At 36.4% G+C, this 16613-nt stretch overlaps 1 pseudogene; it reads right to left on the bottom strand.

The window, feature by feature from the left end:
- Positions 1–2162: 2162 nt before the first annotated feature.
- On the bottom strand, positions 2163–13456 carry LOC141550367 (endoplasmic reticulum lectin 1 pseudogene; annotated as a pseudogene).
- Positions 13457–16613: the final 3157 nt, after the last annotated feature.

Genomic DNA, 16613 nt, shown 5'->3' with positions numbered 1-16613 from the left:
TTAAGTCAGTGGAATTGATAAGACAATGATTACCTAATTTATCATGGTGATTAATAATTCTCTAGTTCAGTACATGTATTTAGTACTTAATATAGTTCTACAAGATTCTATTCTACAAATTTCACACCTATAATGATGTAATTAAAATAGAGTATATAAAGCTGGGACAAACTCATCCAAATTCATTCACTCCATCTCATACCATCATGGTAGCTCTCCTCCTTCACTTCTCCACTGAAACCAAAACTCCAGAAGGCCTCCAAGAAAGCTAGCCTGAGCCCCAGGCAAGGAGATAAGACTATGAAGGAGACAATAAAGATTTTTGAATTTTATCTCTGTCTATTCTCACAGTGATAACTCTGTTGAAAAAAAGGCTGGTCCAGAGGCCTCCAGAAAACCAACCAGAACATTACATGTTATTATTTATTATGTTTAATAACCAATAGAATATCATTCAGCAGGGATGAGTGCAGACATGTATTTGAGAGGAAAATATATTTTGTTGCAGTCCAATCATTTTTGGTCATGTCCAACTCTTCCTGACCCCATGTAGGATTTTCTGGGCAAATATGTGGAGTGGTTTGTCATTTCCTTCTCATTTTACAGATTATGTGACATGCCCAGGATCACATAGCCAATATGGATCCAGGGCTAGATTTGAACTCATGTCTTCCTGGTTTAGGCCCAGCACTTTATCTATCTGCTTTATCTATCTTTATCTAGCTGCTTATATGTTATATATTAATATATTATATATTATGTATTATTTCAAACTAAGATGGAGAAAGATTTAAAAAAAATTTTTTTTCTGAGGCAATTGGGGTTAACTGACTTGCCCAGGTCACACAGGTAGACTGGATTTGAACTCAGGTTCTCATTAATTCAGGACAGGCACTCTATATAATGCACCATCTAGCTTCCCCCAGAAAGATATTTTAAAATATGCATATATCGTAGAAAGTTTTAGGGAAGTCAGTTCAGAACAATTAAAGCATAATAGAAAAAAAAAACCCTTAAACATTAAACTTGATTTATGGAGATCTAGATTCTACACTATGCAACTTTGCCTTCCTGAACCTCAGTTCTACTCTCCACAAAAATGAGGATTTGGGATTAAATGATGTCTAAATTATGAACTAAGATCTCCCACTTCTAAGATTCCATGCTTTAAGTCATATTTTATGAATTGTATAAGATGAGCATTAACTAGTGTGGCTGAGAGTTCACTTCATGTGTTCAAGATTAAGAGCAACTGACTTAAAGAACTTTTGGAATATGGTCATTTGGAATATAGTACAGTGAAATTTTCTAAAGATTTTTATCTCTTAATAAACATGGAATACTAATATAAACCAAAATTTTTTCCCATTTGTTTATCCTGATTTCTCCCTTATGTTTACTTCTCCTTTATCCTGAATATTTATATGCTTTTTTTTTTAAACATAAGTTTCATCTCACTTTAAGAGCAGCTTTCCTGAGCATTCCAACCAGAGAGATAAAGTAGAGACTGAAGTGACAAGGAGGATTAAGCCTTTGAGTTAGAGCACAAAGCAACAGAAATTATTATTAATAGCTAGTGATCAGGGGAGATCCAAAGTTCCCCATATGCTCCACCCCTCTCTTCCCCCTCCCAAAATCCTAATTTCAAAAGTTTAGTTTCTAGATGATGAGATTGAATTAACTTTTAAAAATGTTCTTGTTGGGACACCATCCATAGGATGATAAATTCTTTGAATAGATAGCTTAAGATTGCAGGTGGCCTGATATAGGAAGAGTCTCTCTTTGACATAACAGCCTCAGCCCAGCATTATAATATTTATTCTCTCATTGTTACCCTATTAAGAATTGATTGCCATAGACCCATCCTGCCACAAGCTTGGGCAGCCATGATTTTCTTTTGCATTTAAGAGAGTCACTGATCTTTTATGAAAAATTCTGGCATTATTAATAAAATGATTAATTACCCAGAAATTATATCTCTTGAAGTCTTTTTTTTTAACATCTCAAAGGGTTGAAGTTAGTTGAAATGGGACTAATGATATAACCAGTGCTGTCATAATTAGTCAGTGAAAGCAACTAGAAATTGTGAGTAAAGCAGCAGAAAGGAATTGCTTTCTCTTCCTTTCCACCTCCCTTTCCTCTGACCACTGACAGACCTGCTATTATGAAACTGTAGAAGAGAGCTTTGAAGAATTGGAGTTGGAAACATGATGGTTTTCCTGAAATAGTAGTTCAAAGAAGAAATCACCAATTAGTTCAGTGGGGTTTGAGAGAAGAAGTAAATCACAAATATCTCCATTCCCACAAAAAATGTGATACCATCCTAATTATTTGTGTACCATCATCTCAGAGGAGAAAGGTTCTAGTAGTCTTTGCTCATTCATTATGCTCTTCTTTGTTCCATGTTCCCACAATCACAGATGTTTTTCCACTTTCTTTATCCTCATGGTACTAATGTACATGGTTTCCATAACAAAATTCATGTTTCTATCAATATACACCTTGATGAAAATAGTAAGAGCCCCTAAGAAATTCCTTTATAAGATGGTCATCGGGGGGGCGGAGCCAAGATGGTGGAGAAGATACACGCGAATTTGTAAGCTCCATTCTTCCCTCAATACCAACTAGTTAAATCAGCCTCAAAAATAACACTGGACTGATAAAAACTACAAGGATTAGAAGAACAACTTACCAGCTGAAGAGAATCTGGAATTTCAACAGAAAAGGTCGGTTCTGAGGGGAGGAAAAAAAGATCAGCATAGACAGGATTAGGTACTAGCACACTGTGCTGATCGGGCTGGGGAGAACTCTGGGATCAGAGAAGCCACTGAAATAGAGGAATCTGGCACAGGCTGATAGCTCTTCTCTGCTTATAAAACAGCAGAAGAGAAATCAAGCTACTTTAAAATATAAAGCCAGATCCTAAAACAGCAGAAGAGAAATCAAGCTACTTTAAAATATAAAGCCAGATCCTAAATCCCAAAGTGACCTAACACCAATCTCGGCATGGCTGTGCAGCCGCCTTCTGCTGCCCAGGGCTTCTCCTTGGGGTAGTTGAGAGCCTGAACAGCAGGAGACACAGCCCGAGGCAGCCTCTAATCCACATAGTGTTAGGCTCAGCCTGAGGCAGTGGAATTCTAGCAGCAGCGAAATTCCCAGAGAAGCAGAACTCCCAGAGAAGTGGAACCTTTGAAGTAGGGACCATGGTTGCCGAGCAGACACTTCCAGTTTGAGCGCAGGGGCTTTTCACATAAGCTGCTAATATCCATGGCCCCACAAGAGGCTTTGGCTGGGGTTTGTGATGTTTTCACTGTTCAGCCTTAAACCTCAGGGAAGTTGCTAGGCCACACAGCAGGATCCTTCATTGGGCACTCCTTGAAGCTGCAGCAATGCTAACCACCTCTAAGGCATTTCCAGGGAGGGGGGAGGGGAACTCTCTCCCAGAGCTCTCTCTTAGCTCAGGCACAGGATTGTTGTATCCATCCGGTCTGGGAGGAAGCTAAGAAATGAATTTCTTACCCCAAGGGCAGACCCCCACAGATTTTTAACAATGAGTAAGAAGCTGAAGAGAACGATTGACACCTTCTATACAGAGAAAGAGCAGGTATCCAACCCCGAAGAAGCTAATAGCAGAGAGTCTCCAGATAACACCCTAAAGGGGAATGATACCTGCCTCCCATCACACCCCCCACCTCTCCTAGAAGAGACTATCAAAAAGTTGAGAGTTTGAAGAAAAATGGGGAAAGAGAAGCTATGATAGAGAATAACAACATCCTGAAATTTGAGTTGGAAAAAATAAAGAATTCACAGGAGGTGCAAGGAAACAAAATTTGTGAATTAGAAAAGGTTAAAAAAAATCACAGGAAAGTAGGATTTGTGATTTGGAAAAAGAAAATAACTCACTTAAAAAAATAGTGAAATGGAAAAAAATTCAACAGAGCAAAATAATTCATTTAAAAACTCAATTAGGCATATACAAAAAGAACTAAAAAATGTGAATGAAGAAAATAACTCATTAAAAATCAGGACTGAACAAATAGAAATGAATGATTCATTGAGAACTCAAGAATCAGTCAAACAAAACAACAGGGAAAGATAATGCAGAATATTGGTGGGGATGTGGGAAAACAGGGACACTGATGCATTGTTGGTGGAGTTGTGAAAGAATCCAACCATTCTGGAGAGCAATTTGGAACTATGCCCAAAAAGTTATCAAACTGTGCATATCCTTTGATCCAGCAGTGCTACTACTGGGCTTATATCCCAAAGAAATGCAAAAGAGGGGAAAGGGACCTGTATGTGCCAAAATGTTTGTGGCAGCTCTTTTTGTAGTGGCTAGTAACTGGAAATGAATGGATGTCCATCAATTGGAGAATGGTTGGGTAAATTATGGTATATGAATGATATGGAATATTATTGCTCTGTAAGAAATGACCAGCAGGATGAATACAGAGAGGTGTGGAGAGACTTACATGAACTGATGCTGAGTGAAATGAGCAGAACCAGAAGATCACTATACACTTCAACAGCAATACTGTATGAAGATATATGAAGATATATTCTGATGGAAGTGGATATCTTCAACATAAAGAAGATCCAACTCACTTCCAGTTGTTCAATGATGGACAGAAACAACTACACCCAGAGAAGGAACACTGGGAAGTGAATGTAAATTGTTAGCACTACTGTCTTTCTATCCAGGTTACTTATACCTTCGGAACCCAATTCTTAACATGCAACAAGAAAATTGGATTTACACACATATATTGATTCTAGGTTATACTGTAACACATGTAATATGTATGGAATTGCCTGTCATCTAGGGGAGGGAGTAGAGGGAGGGAGGGGAAATTTTGGAAAAATAAATACAAGGGATAATGTTATAAAAAAATCACTCATATATATGTACTGTCAAAAAAATCTTTTATAATTATGAAATTAATAGAAGAATAGAAAAAAACAAAATAACTGTCAATAATATAAAATATGTTGGAATCTATCTGCCAAGGGGAAATCAGGAGCAAAACTAAAAAACACTTTTCACACAAATAAAGTCAGATCTAAACAATTGGAAAAATCTCAAGTGCTCTTGTATAGGACAAGCAAATATAATAGAGATGACAATACTATCTTAAAAAAAAAAGTCAGTTTGGAGACATGTATTGTTCCAACAGTGACTAGTTGATGACTACCAAGAGCAACTGGTTTTGGGATAGGGGTTAATTTGTCTTTTTTAGTTGAAAACATTTCTTTCTCTTTCCTTCCTTTCATTTTTTTCTTTTTCTTTATTTCTTTTTTTTATTAATTATAGTTTTTATTTACCTATATTTACCTATATGCATGGGTAATTTTACAATTTTACAATTGCCAAACCTTTTGTCCCAATTTTTCCCCTTCTCCCCCCATCCCCTACCCCCAGATGGCAGGTTGACCAATACGTGTTAAATATGTTAAAGTATAAATTAAATACAATATATGTATACATGTCCAAACAGTTGTTTTGCTGGACAAAAAGAATCAGACTTTGAAATAGTATATAATTAGCCTGTGAAGTAAATAAAAAATGCAGGTGGACAAAAATAGAGGGATTGGTAATTCTATGTAGTGGTTCATAATCATCTCCCAGAGTCCTTTCGCTGCGTGTAGCTGGTTCAGTTCATTACTGCTCTATTGGAATTGATTTGGTTCATCTCATTGTTGAAGATGGCCACATTCATCAGAATTGATCATCATATAGTACTGTTGTTGAAGTACATAATGATCTCTTGGTCCTGCTCATTTCACTCAGTGTCAGTTCATGTAAGTCTCTCCAGGCCTTTCTGAAATCATCCTGTTGGTCATTTCTTACAGAACAATAATATCCCATAATATTCATATACCACAATTTATTCAGCCATTCTCCAATTGATGGGCTTCCATCAGTTTCCAGTTTCTGGACACTACAAAGAGGGCTGACACAAACATTCTTGCACATACAGGTCCTTTCCCTTCTTTAAGATCTCTTTGGGAGATAAGCCCAGAAGTAACACTGCTGGTTCAAAGGGTATGCACAGTTTGATAACTTTTTGAGCATAGTTCCAAATTGCTCTCCAGAATGGCTGGATGTATTCACAATTCTACCAACAATTTATCAGTGTCCCTGTTTTCCCACATCCCCTCCAACATTGTGCATGATCTTTCCCTGTCATTCTAGCCAATCTGACAGGTGTGTAGTGGTATCTCAGAGTTGTCTTAATTTGCATTTCTCTGATTAATAATGACTTGGACCATCTTTTCATATGGCTAGAAATAGTTTCAATTTCTTTATCTGAGAATTGTTTATTCATATCCTTTGACCATTTATCAATTGGAGAATGGCTTGATTTATTATAAATTAGAGTTTATTCTCAATATATTTTGGAAATGAGGCCTTTATCAGAACCTTTGATTGTAAAAATGTTTTCTCAGTTTATTTTGTTTCCCTTCTAATCTTATCTGCATTAGTTTTGTTTGTATAAAAACTTTTCAATTTGATATAATCAAAGTTTTCTATTTTGTGATTAATAATGATCTCTAGTTCTTTTTTGGCATAAATTCATTCCTCTTCCACAATTCTGAGAGGTAAACTATCCTATGTTCCTCTAATTTATTTATTATCTCAATCTTTATTCCTAGATCATGAATCCATTTTGACCTGATTTTGGTGTACGGTGTTAAGTGTAGGTCAAAGCCTAGTTTCTGCCATATTAATTTCCAATTTTCCCAGCAATTTTTGTCAAACATTGAGTTCTTTTCCCAAAAGCTGGGGTCCTTAGGTTTGTGATACACTAGATTATTAAAGTTATTGATTATTTTGTCCTTTGAACCTAATCTATTCCACTGATCAACTAGTCTATTTCTTAGCCAATACCAAATGGTTTTGGTAACCACTGCTTTATAATATAATTTTAGATCTGGTACAGCTAGGCCACCTTCATTTGATTTTTTTTTCATTAATTCCCTTGAGATTCTTGACCTTTTGTTTTTATTTTTTCTAGGTCATTAAAATAGTTTTTTGGGAATCTGATAGGTATAGCTCTAAATAAAAGCTCTAAATAAATAGATTAGTTTAGATGGTATTGTTATCTTTATTATATTTGCTTGCCCTATCCAAGAGCATTTAATATTTTTCCAATTGGTTAGATCTGACTTTATTTGTGTGAAAGTGTCTTGTAGGTTCGCTCATATAGTTTCTGATTTTCCCTTGGCATATAGATTCCTAAATATTTTATACTATCAGTAGTTACTTTAAATGGAATTTCTCTTTCTAGCTTTAACTGTTTGATTTTGTTAGTCACATATAAGGATGCTGATGATTTATGTGGGTTTATTTTGTATCCTGCAACTTTGCTAAAGGTGTGGATTATTTCTAATAGCTTTTTTAGTAGAATCTTTGGGGTTCTCTAATTATACTATCATATCATCAGTAAAGAGTGATGATTTGGTTTCCTCATTATCCACTCTAATTCCTTTAATCTCTTCCTCTACTCTTATTGTCAAAGCTAGCATTTCTAATACAATATTGAATAGTAATGGTGATAGTGGGCAACCTTGTTTCACTCCTGATCTTATTGGGAATGGTTGGAATTTATCCCCATTACATATGATGCTTACTGATGGTTTTAAATAGATGCTACTGATTATTTTAAGGAAAAGTCCATTTATTACTATACTCTCAAGTGTTTTTAATAGGAATGGATGTTGGATTTTATGAAATTCTTTTTCTGCATCTATTGAAATGATCATATGGTTTTTGTTAATTTGGTTATTAATATGGTCAATTATACTAATAGTTTTCCTAATATTAAACCAGCCCTGCATTCCTGGTATAAATTGAGCTTGATCATGATGTATTATCCTGGGGATGACTTTCTGTAGTCTTTTTGCTAATATCTTATTTAAGATTTTAGCATCAATATTCATTAAGGAGATTGGTCTATAGTTTTCTTTCTCAGTTTTCAATCTACCTGGTTTGGGTATCAGTACCATATCTGTGTCATAAAGGGAATTTGGTAGGACTCCTTCATTCCCTATTTTTTCAAATAGTTTATATAGTATTGGGACCAATTGTTTTTTAAAAGTTTGGTACAATTCACATGTAAATCCATCTGGTCCTGGAGATTTTTTCTTAGGGAGTTGATTAACAACTTGTTCTATTTCTTTTTCTGAAATGGGACTATTTAAGCAATTTACTACCTCCTCTGTTAATTTGGGAAGCCTATATTTTTGTAGGTAGTCATCCATTTCACTTAGGTTATCAAATTTATTGGCATAAAGTTGGTCAAAGTAATTTCTTATTATTTCTCTAATTTCCTCTTGGTGGAAAGTTCCCACTTTTCATTTTTAAGATTAACAATTTGATTATCCTCTCTCCTTTTTCTAATCAGATTTACCAATGGTTTATCTATTTTATTGGTTTTTTCATATAACCAACTCTTAGTTTTATTAGTTCAATAGTTTTTTTTTTTTACTTTCAATATTATTAATTTCTCTTTTTAATTTTAGAATTTCAATATTTGATTGGGGGGGTTTTAATTTGGTCTTTTTCTAGCTTTTTAAGTTTCAAGCCCAATTAATTGATCTTCTCTTTCTCTATTTTTTTCAAGTAATCCTCTAAAGATATAAAAATTTCCCCTTATTACCATGTTACCTGCATCCCACAAATTTTGATATGATGTTTAATCATTGTCATTATCTTGAGTGAAATTATTGTGTGTTTAATTTGTTGTTTCAACCAACCATTCTTTAAGATGAGATTATTTTGTTTCCAATGACTTTTTGGTCTATTTATCCCTAATTTTTTGTTGAATGTACTTTTTATCGCATCGTGATCTTAAAATAAAGCATTTACTATTTCTGCCTTCCTCCGTTTAATTTTGAGATATTTATGTCCTAATATATGGTCAATTTTTGTATAGGTTCCATGAACTGCTGAGAAGAAAGTATACTCCTTTCTGTCATCATTCAGTTGTCTCCAAAGATCTATCATACCTAATTTTTCTTATATTGTATTTACCTCTTTAATTTCTTTCTTATTTGTTTTTTGGTTTGATTTATCTAATTCCGAGAGTGCAAAGTTGAGATCTCCCACTATTATGATTTTGTTATCTATTTCTCCTTGCAATGCTCTTAACTTCTCCTTTAGGAAGTTAGATGCTATGCCACTTGGTGCATATATGTAATGATATTGCTTCATTGTCTATGCTATCCTTTAGCAAGATATAGTTTTCTTCCTTATCTCTTTTGATTAGATCAATTTTTGCTTTTGCTTGATCTGAGATAAGGATGGCTACCCCTGCTTTTTTTACTTCACCTGAAGAATAATAGATGCTACTCCAGTCTTTTACCTTTATTCCGTATATATCTCCCTGCTTTAAATGTGTTTCCTGTAAACAACTTTTGATCTCACTTGTGATCCAGTCTGCTATGTGTCTCTGCTTAATGAGAGAGTTCATCCGATTCAGATTTACAGTTAAAATTAGTAATGCTGTATTTCCTGCCATCATATTATCCCCAGATTGTGCTTTTTTTCCTTGCCCCCCCCCTTAACTCCTTCCTCAGTATTAAACTTATGGGCCCCACTTGCGTCATGTATCCTTCCCTCCTCTTTTTAAATGCCTTTCCCTTTCTTGTAGCCTTCCCTTATTACTCTTTTTCTTTTCCCTTCTCCTCTCCCCCTTTTTAATGAAGAATTTTTTGTTTAGATCTGGTTTTTTCCTTAGAAACAAATGGAATTCATCTGTTTCATTAAATGTCCATCTTCTTCTATGGAAGAAAATGCTAACCTTAGCTAGGTAGTTTATTCTTGGCTGCATTCCAAGTTCTTTTGCCTTTCAGAATATTAGATTCCAGGCCCTTCGGTCCTTTAATGTAGAGGTAGCCAGATCTTGAATGACCCTTATTGTGGCACCTCAGTATTAAAATTTTTTTTCCTGGTGGCTTATAATATTTTTTCTTTAGTCTGATAGTTCTGAAATTTGGCCTCAATATTCTGTGGAGTTTTTTTTTGTTGTTGTTTTTGTTTTTTGTTTTTAGGGTCTTTTTCAGAAGGTGTTCGATGAATTCTTTCAATTTCTTTTAAATAGGGACTAGTATGAATGCCATCACGAGGGTTTAACTCTCTCTTATTCCCAATCAGTGAAATTGACCTTCCTGTGTAGAGGTGGGAATACTAATACAAGATGAGAAGACCCTGTGGAGCTTAAGACACATAACTCAACACATACTCTCATTTAACCTTTTGGTTCTATAACGTCTGAGCAGTTCTTTTTGATGATTTCCTGTAAAATAGTATCTAGGCTCTTTTTTTCATCATAATTTTCGTGAAGTCCAATAATCCTCAGATTATCTCTCCTAGATCTATTTTCCAGATCTGTCATTTTTCCAAATAGATATTTGACACTTTTCTCCAGTTTTTCATTTTTTTGGTTTTGCTTGACTGATCCTTGGTGTCTCAATTAATTATTCATTTCCATTTGTTCAGTTCTGATTTTTAATGAGTTATTTTCTTCATTAGTTTTTTTGTTTTTGTTTTTGTTTTTGTTTTTGTTTTGTTTTTTTTACTTTTTTTTGTAAATGTCCAATTGAGCTTTTAAATGAATTGTTTTGCTCTATGGAATTTTTTTCCATTTCACTAAATTTGTTTTTTAGTGAGTTATTTTCTTTTTCCAATTTACAAATACTACTTTCTTGGGAATTCTTTATCTTTTCCAATTCACATTTCAGGAAGTTGTTTACCTTTTCCAATTCACATTTCAGGAGGTTATTACTCTCTTGCATAGCTTCTCTTTCCTTTCCCTATTTTTCTTCTAACTCTCTTTTGAGATTTTTAAATAGTCTCTTCTAGGAGAGCGTTATTTGAAGTATTGTCCAGAGGCTGTTTGCTATTAGTCTCCTCAGGATTGGAAAACCGTTCTCTTTCTGCATAGAAGCTATCAATTGTTCTCTTGATTTTTTTTACTCATTTTTTTTAAAGCCTTTAGGGTCTGCCTTCAGGGCAAGGAGGTTACCAGCTTCCTCTGCAGAGCAAGCATGGGTATATGGACAGTAGCTGTCCTCTCAATGGGCTGCAAGGAGTGGTCAAGCTGTGTGAGTGCTCAGGGAAGAACTCCACACGGAAGTAACTAGGCCTAGGTATCAAGGGCCAGGCTATGTCAGTGCCCTGCGAGGAGTCCCACTGTGAGGATTAACGACTGCTTTGGGCTGGAGGCTAAGCAGTGAGATTATCATTGCCCTCCTACAAAACCTGATTTGAGTATTAGCAGTCCCCTATCCCTCACGACACTGGGAGTGTCTCTGCCTGGGGAGCACAGTCATGCTGGGGAGATTCCACTACCCCACACCGAGCCCTCTCACTGTGCAGATGAGAGGCTGCCCCAGGCTGTGCTCCTGCCATGCAGATTTGTGACTGCCCCCCAACAAGAGCCCCTTGCTACAGAATGCCACTGCAGAGCTGTGTTATGGTCTGTACTGAGTCACTTCCAGTTCTGGATGGGCATAGCCAGATCCTGTTAGGCTCTGGTGTCCCTCAGAATACCCTCCACCCTAGGCTCCAATTTCTCTGCTGGTCCACTACTCCACAACCAAAGCAAAGCAGTCAGGCTATGGCAGAGAGCTCTATGTAAACCTTACAATTGCAGAGGCCGCCCCTGCTCCTGATTCTGTTCCTGTCCTGTGTCGGTCTGCTCCCACCACTCAGGACAAACCTTTTCTGGTGATATTCCAGATTGTCTTTGGCTGGTGAGTTGTATTTTCGATCTTCGTGAACCTTGCCAGTCTAGCCCTATTTTTGAGGCTGATTTTAAAAATTGGTAATGAGGGTATGAGAAGAGCTCAGAATATCATGTGTGCCTTCTCCACCATCTTGGCTCCACCCCCTTTATTTCATTTTTAAAAAGGATTCTTCATTACTTCTTGTTCTGGTCCAACTTTACCAGATTGTGAGGCTTAATGAGGTGATTTTGACTCAATTAGTGGCAGTGCAGAGAGTTGTGGGAATTTCCTCGGTCGATGCAGGTACAAAGTGAAAGAATTCAGGAACCCCAAAAGTCTGATTGGCAAAAGGGAAGTTTATTGTTGGCTGAGAAGCCAGCTTTGCCAGGAAGACAGACTTCTGAGTGGCAAGAGGTCCTGTGTGGAGAAATAACAAAAGGTTATCACTGAGAAGAGAATTTCTTCCCAGTGATCAAGGATTCTGGTAGGCAGCTGTGCCAAGAGGAAGATCCCTTGGCAAAGCATAATTCCTACTTAGGACTTCTGCAAAGATTTGGAGTTTAATATTGCCTTTTTATAAGAAATCTGAGACTGGGGTTTCTATTACATGAAATTCCTTCAATGTTATCACTGCCCCCAGGCCTAGATTTCCAATTGAATGAGACCACTTAAATTATATCAGGTCCAGATCTCCAGCTGAATGAGACCACTTAAGTTCTAGCTAAGTAGGGAGTGGTCCTGGGCTAATCTTAATGAAACCACTTAACTGCCCTGAAAGGTGGGTCTCTGACAGAGGAAAGTTTCAGAGAGGAGTTTCATCCCAAAAGTCAAGGATTACAGTTTCAGGGTTCACCCTTGTCAATCTTGGGAATAACTGGCAAAATATGTCAAGCACTGGGCAAGATCTGAATCTATATTTAGGATGATTGCACAGGAGAGGTGTCAATATGACAACTTTGTATTCACAAGTAGTAACTTCAGCTACTGAAAGAATTTCATATTTTGCTTCAGGATGACATATATTATAGTACTTAATCTTATAAAATTTTATCTCAAGCTAAAAGGGAGTGTCATTTCCCATTCCCACAGCATAGTAGGGAGTCATCTGACCTGTAATATTTTTAGTAGGAATCTCCTCTGAATTCTCTTTGGTGTTTTAATTTTCCTTTTCTTCTTTTTCTGCTTCAGTTATTATGTTCTTTTTCATCCTGTTCCCAAGGAAATATTCCTAAATATTTATTTTCTGACCAGTTTCTTTTTTTTTTTTTCATGATATTGCTGAATGTGTTTTCTATGGCATAGTCCATTAAGATTCAATCCTGGATTAACAACTGCTTGGTTTAAACAGTGGTTGCAATGATTCATCTGGAGTAGGCCTTTATAAGACTTTTCTTCTTCCTCATATCCACTTGCTACAAGGAGGGGGGGATGTGAATTTATATTTTTCTTTATTTGCTGTTGTCATAATGACATAATTATCTTCTTTATAGAAAATACCAACAGAAGACAGGATGAATTCAGTGTCTGGCCAGTTGACTCAGAACAGGAAGTTGTCACTGAGTGAAGGGAGCATTTGATGACCTCCAGGAGTGTGCAGAAAACCAGCAGCCCCAGTACCTCCGGGCCTTCCACCTCCTCCTTCTTCCAACCTCCTCCACCTCTTTTTCCAGCTGCTGCCATCTTCTTGGCTCGTAGAGAGAGGCAGAGACAGAGGGCTATAAACCATTTTTAAGGCAAATACTAGGCCTATCATGTATTTGGCTAAACAATCTTGCAGGTGGGACAGTGGCTAGTTTTTTTTGTTTGTTTGTTTTTTGTTTTTTCAAAATCACCAAGAATTGAAAGGGAAGATGCCTTATTTTGTAAAGATTGCATATTTGAAATGGGGAAATCCTGGTATTAAGGATGAGCCTGTTTCAGGCCTATACTTGATTCAGATTGGATATTGTAATGAAATGAAGCACTTATAGGTTATTTTGCAATTAACAGGTTTCACTCCAGTATTTAGCTTGGGTGGACATAGTCTTACTTATCTCCACGTGGAAACATGTCTGGTCAGCAGAAGAGGGTATGGTGACTCATATGGTATTAAGAAATCAGCCGGGTCTGAAAGGTCTTGTCTCCATGTGGGAGGAACTTTGTATGCCTTTGAGCAATCAGAAATGTTTGTTAATCTGGACAGAGGTCATCAGGAAGTTACATCAAGGTATGTATATGAGTGCTCTGCTCAATCAAATACCAGAAATAGCTCTTTCTCCTTTAAAGGGAGGAAGGGAAGTTCAAACCTATACCAAAGAATGTGATAGGGGAAATTGTGGTAGATATTGCTATTATTACATCACAACTCATGGTTTCTAGAGAGGTTCTCAAAATGTGGTAAGATGTCCTCAAGATCAAAACTATTTTTAATAATGATAAGATTTTCAAATTTCTAATATGAAAGCATCACTTAGATATAATCCACATAAGCAAAAGCTCTTTTTAAGAGAAATCTTGAACTATCTAAAAGTGTTTTAGCCATTGTTCTAGAAGACCTTATAGACAATTCTCTTGGTGTAGGCAATACTAATGGGGGAAAGGAAAATAAAACACTTTTTTAAAGCAAAAGCAAAACAGACACTGTGTAATACTAAAGAAAAGTGTAATTGCTATTCCTCAAAAAAAAAAAAAAAAAAAAAAAAAGAAGAGAATTATATGTTCTTTCCCCCCAGAAAAATATGACAATATCACCCCAATGTCCAGATTGGTAGTGAGTCTATAACCACTCTTTTGTTGTTGTTAACAACTCTAACTGGTTGTCGAGGATATGATATCTTTATTGTGTGGAAAAAAATCACAAAAACTATATGAAATGGAAAGTATCTGCAAAATTCTTCCATTGGTTCTGATACTACTTTTCCTCTCCCCAGGAGGAAGGTCTTGTAAGGATTCTATCAACCCTTTCCTAGACTACCACCATTTTCACAATGGTTGGTGAGTCTCTGATTGAAAATACATCCTGAGAAGATTCTCTAGCCTGATCCAACTTCACATTAGCTGCCTAGTCTTCTTGTGGCAATGATAACCCATGTGAAATCATTGCTTAATTATCAAAATGCTCCCATTTTGTTGTATTGAAGCAATTGTTGTCCCTTTAAGAAATTGTATTTCCTATTGAGCTGTGATCTCTTTCAGATTCTCAGCCCCTCCTGGCTGAGGCATAGCCTCCCTAGATAAGTTATCTTTCCAGGACGCAGATTGAATTACAAATCCTTGTCAAAAGCATCCCTTTGAAGTGTCCAATAGTCTCCAATAGGAGAGCCAGGCTGTCCCAGCCCCCACCGGGTCTGACTTGCTCAGCCTGTCCCAGTCCCCACTAAGACACTCGATATAATAGCTTTCATCAATTAAAATCCTTTGCCGATGGACCTTGGTAGCTCCCTTTACTGCCAGGACCTTCTGTCCACTGAGAACTGCATTCTCAGAGGAAAACTCCATTTTCCATAGATCTACCACTATAGAAGTCAGTCTCTTGCTAAACTGATTTCTATCTAATAAGAAACTTTCATTTTGCAACTAATATTTAGGGAATGAGTGAATTCTTTCACTCCTAAAACCTGCAGTTGATTTAAAGGAGATTCTTAACAACTCTCTTATAGCCAGTAACCTCTAGACCACCAGGAATCTAGACCACTCAAACAGCATTAGTATTATCCCCATTCCAGCAATTGTTAACCCTTAGCTGTCACTGCACAGATCTTATCCTCCTTCCTTTAACTATATATATATATATTTAAATCATTTATTAAGCCCTAGTAATGGTCCCCAAAGAGGACCAATGACATCAGGATTGTGATGTCATGACTTGCAAATGAATTTGAATTAAGTGAGGCAGGGCTGTGCAAAGTCATCAGCCTTACTTTCTCCTCCAGAGTTATCTGGGTCTAATGGGAAGACATACTTCAGAACTACTTGGAGGTGGCCCTGGATGGGGTAAGATCTTGGCTTTTTTATGCTAAGGTCTTTCCTAGATTTCAGTTTGTCTGAGGCAATATCCCATTCAGTGATTGTATAGAGAAGAAATGAGGTCTACTTAAAAAATTTCAGTTTGCCTACTCAGGATTTCTGGCCAGAACAGATACAATTACTACTTATATTCACTCTGAACTAACAAAATCCAAAAAATAACCAAGTAAGTTGTGGGTTGGCAACTATTATTAGCCATTCAGTGAAAACCAGAATGATTAAGGTGTAAAGTACAGTCAAGTAGCTCCATTTAAATCTCAATGGGCTTTATCAAAGCCTGGTTTTCCAGAGTTGTTTCAAGAAATCATGAATAAAATCCCATGAGACAAAAGAGTTAAATGTCTCTTTTCTGAAGAAGAAGAAGAAAACAATAGAATAAACAGAGAAGGGGGAGAGGGAGGGAAATGTAGCCCACAAATCCCAAAATATCTTTAAATGATCAAAATTTATAGTCCTTTGGACAGATCTTATGAATAGAGGGAGAGACACTGTACATAAAACATAAATTGCTTTCCCTGTAAAATATTTTCACTCACTGCCAGATCCTCTGTTTCCATTCCCTTCAATATCCTACTCAGGATCTATCCATCCTTCCATTATGCCCTCCGAAATTTTGCTCTCCATAGGTAACAAATTTTGAACCTTTTCATTTCTAATTCCTTGCATCTCTTCACACTCTGGGGAAATTAGATCACTTCTGATAACAGTCTTTAAGCTATCAATAGTTGCATTTTCATTCTTAACATTTCTCCTTCAACTCACAAGTTATGATGGGAAAGTTAAAATACTTTTCTCCTCATTACCATTTCCATAAACTCCCTCACCCACCATTACATAGAGCAATATTACCTTCTTTTAGATTCATTCAATCCATATTT

Source organism: Sminthopsis crassicaudata, chromosome 1, assembly GCF_048593235.1.
Source record: "Sminthopsis crassicaudata isolate SCR6 chromosome 1, ASM4859323v1, whole genome shotgun sequence".
Taxonomy (NCBI): domain Eukaryota; kingdom Metazoa; phylum Chordata; class Mammalia; order Dasyuromorphia; family Dasyuridae; genus Sminthopsis; species Sminthopsis crassicaudata.
Note: the sequence above shows the minus strand (reverse complement) of the source record. Positions and strands in the feature narration are given on the sequence as shown.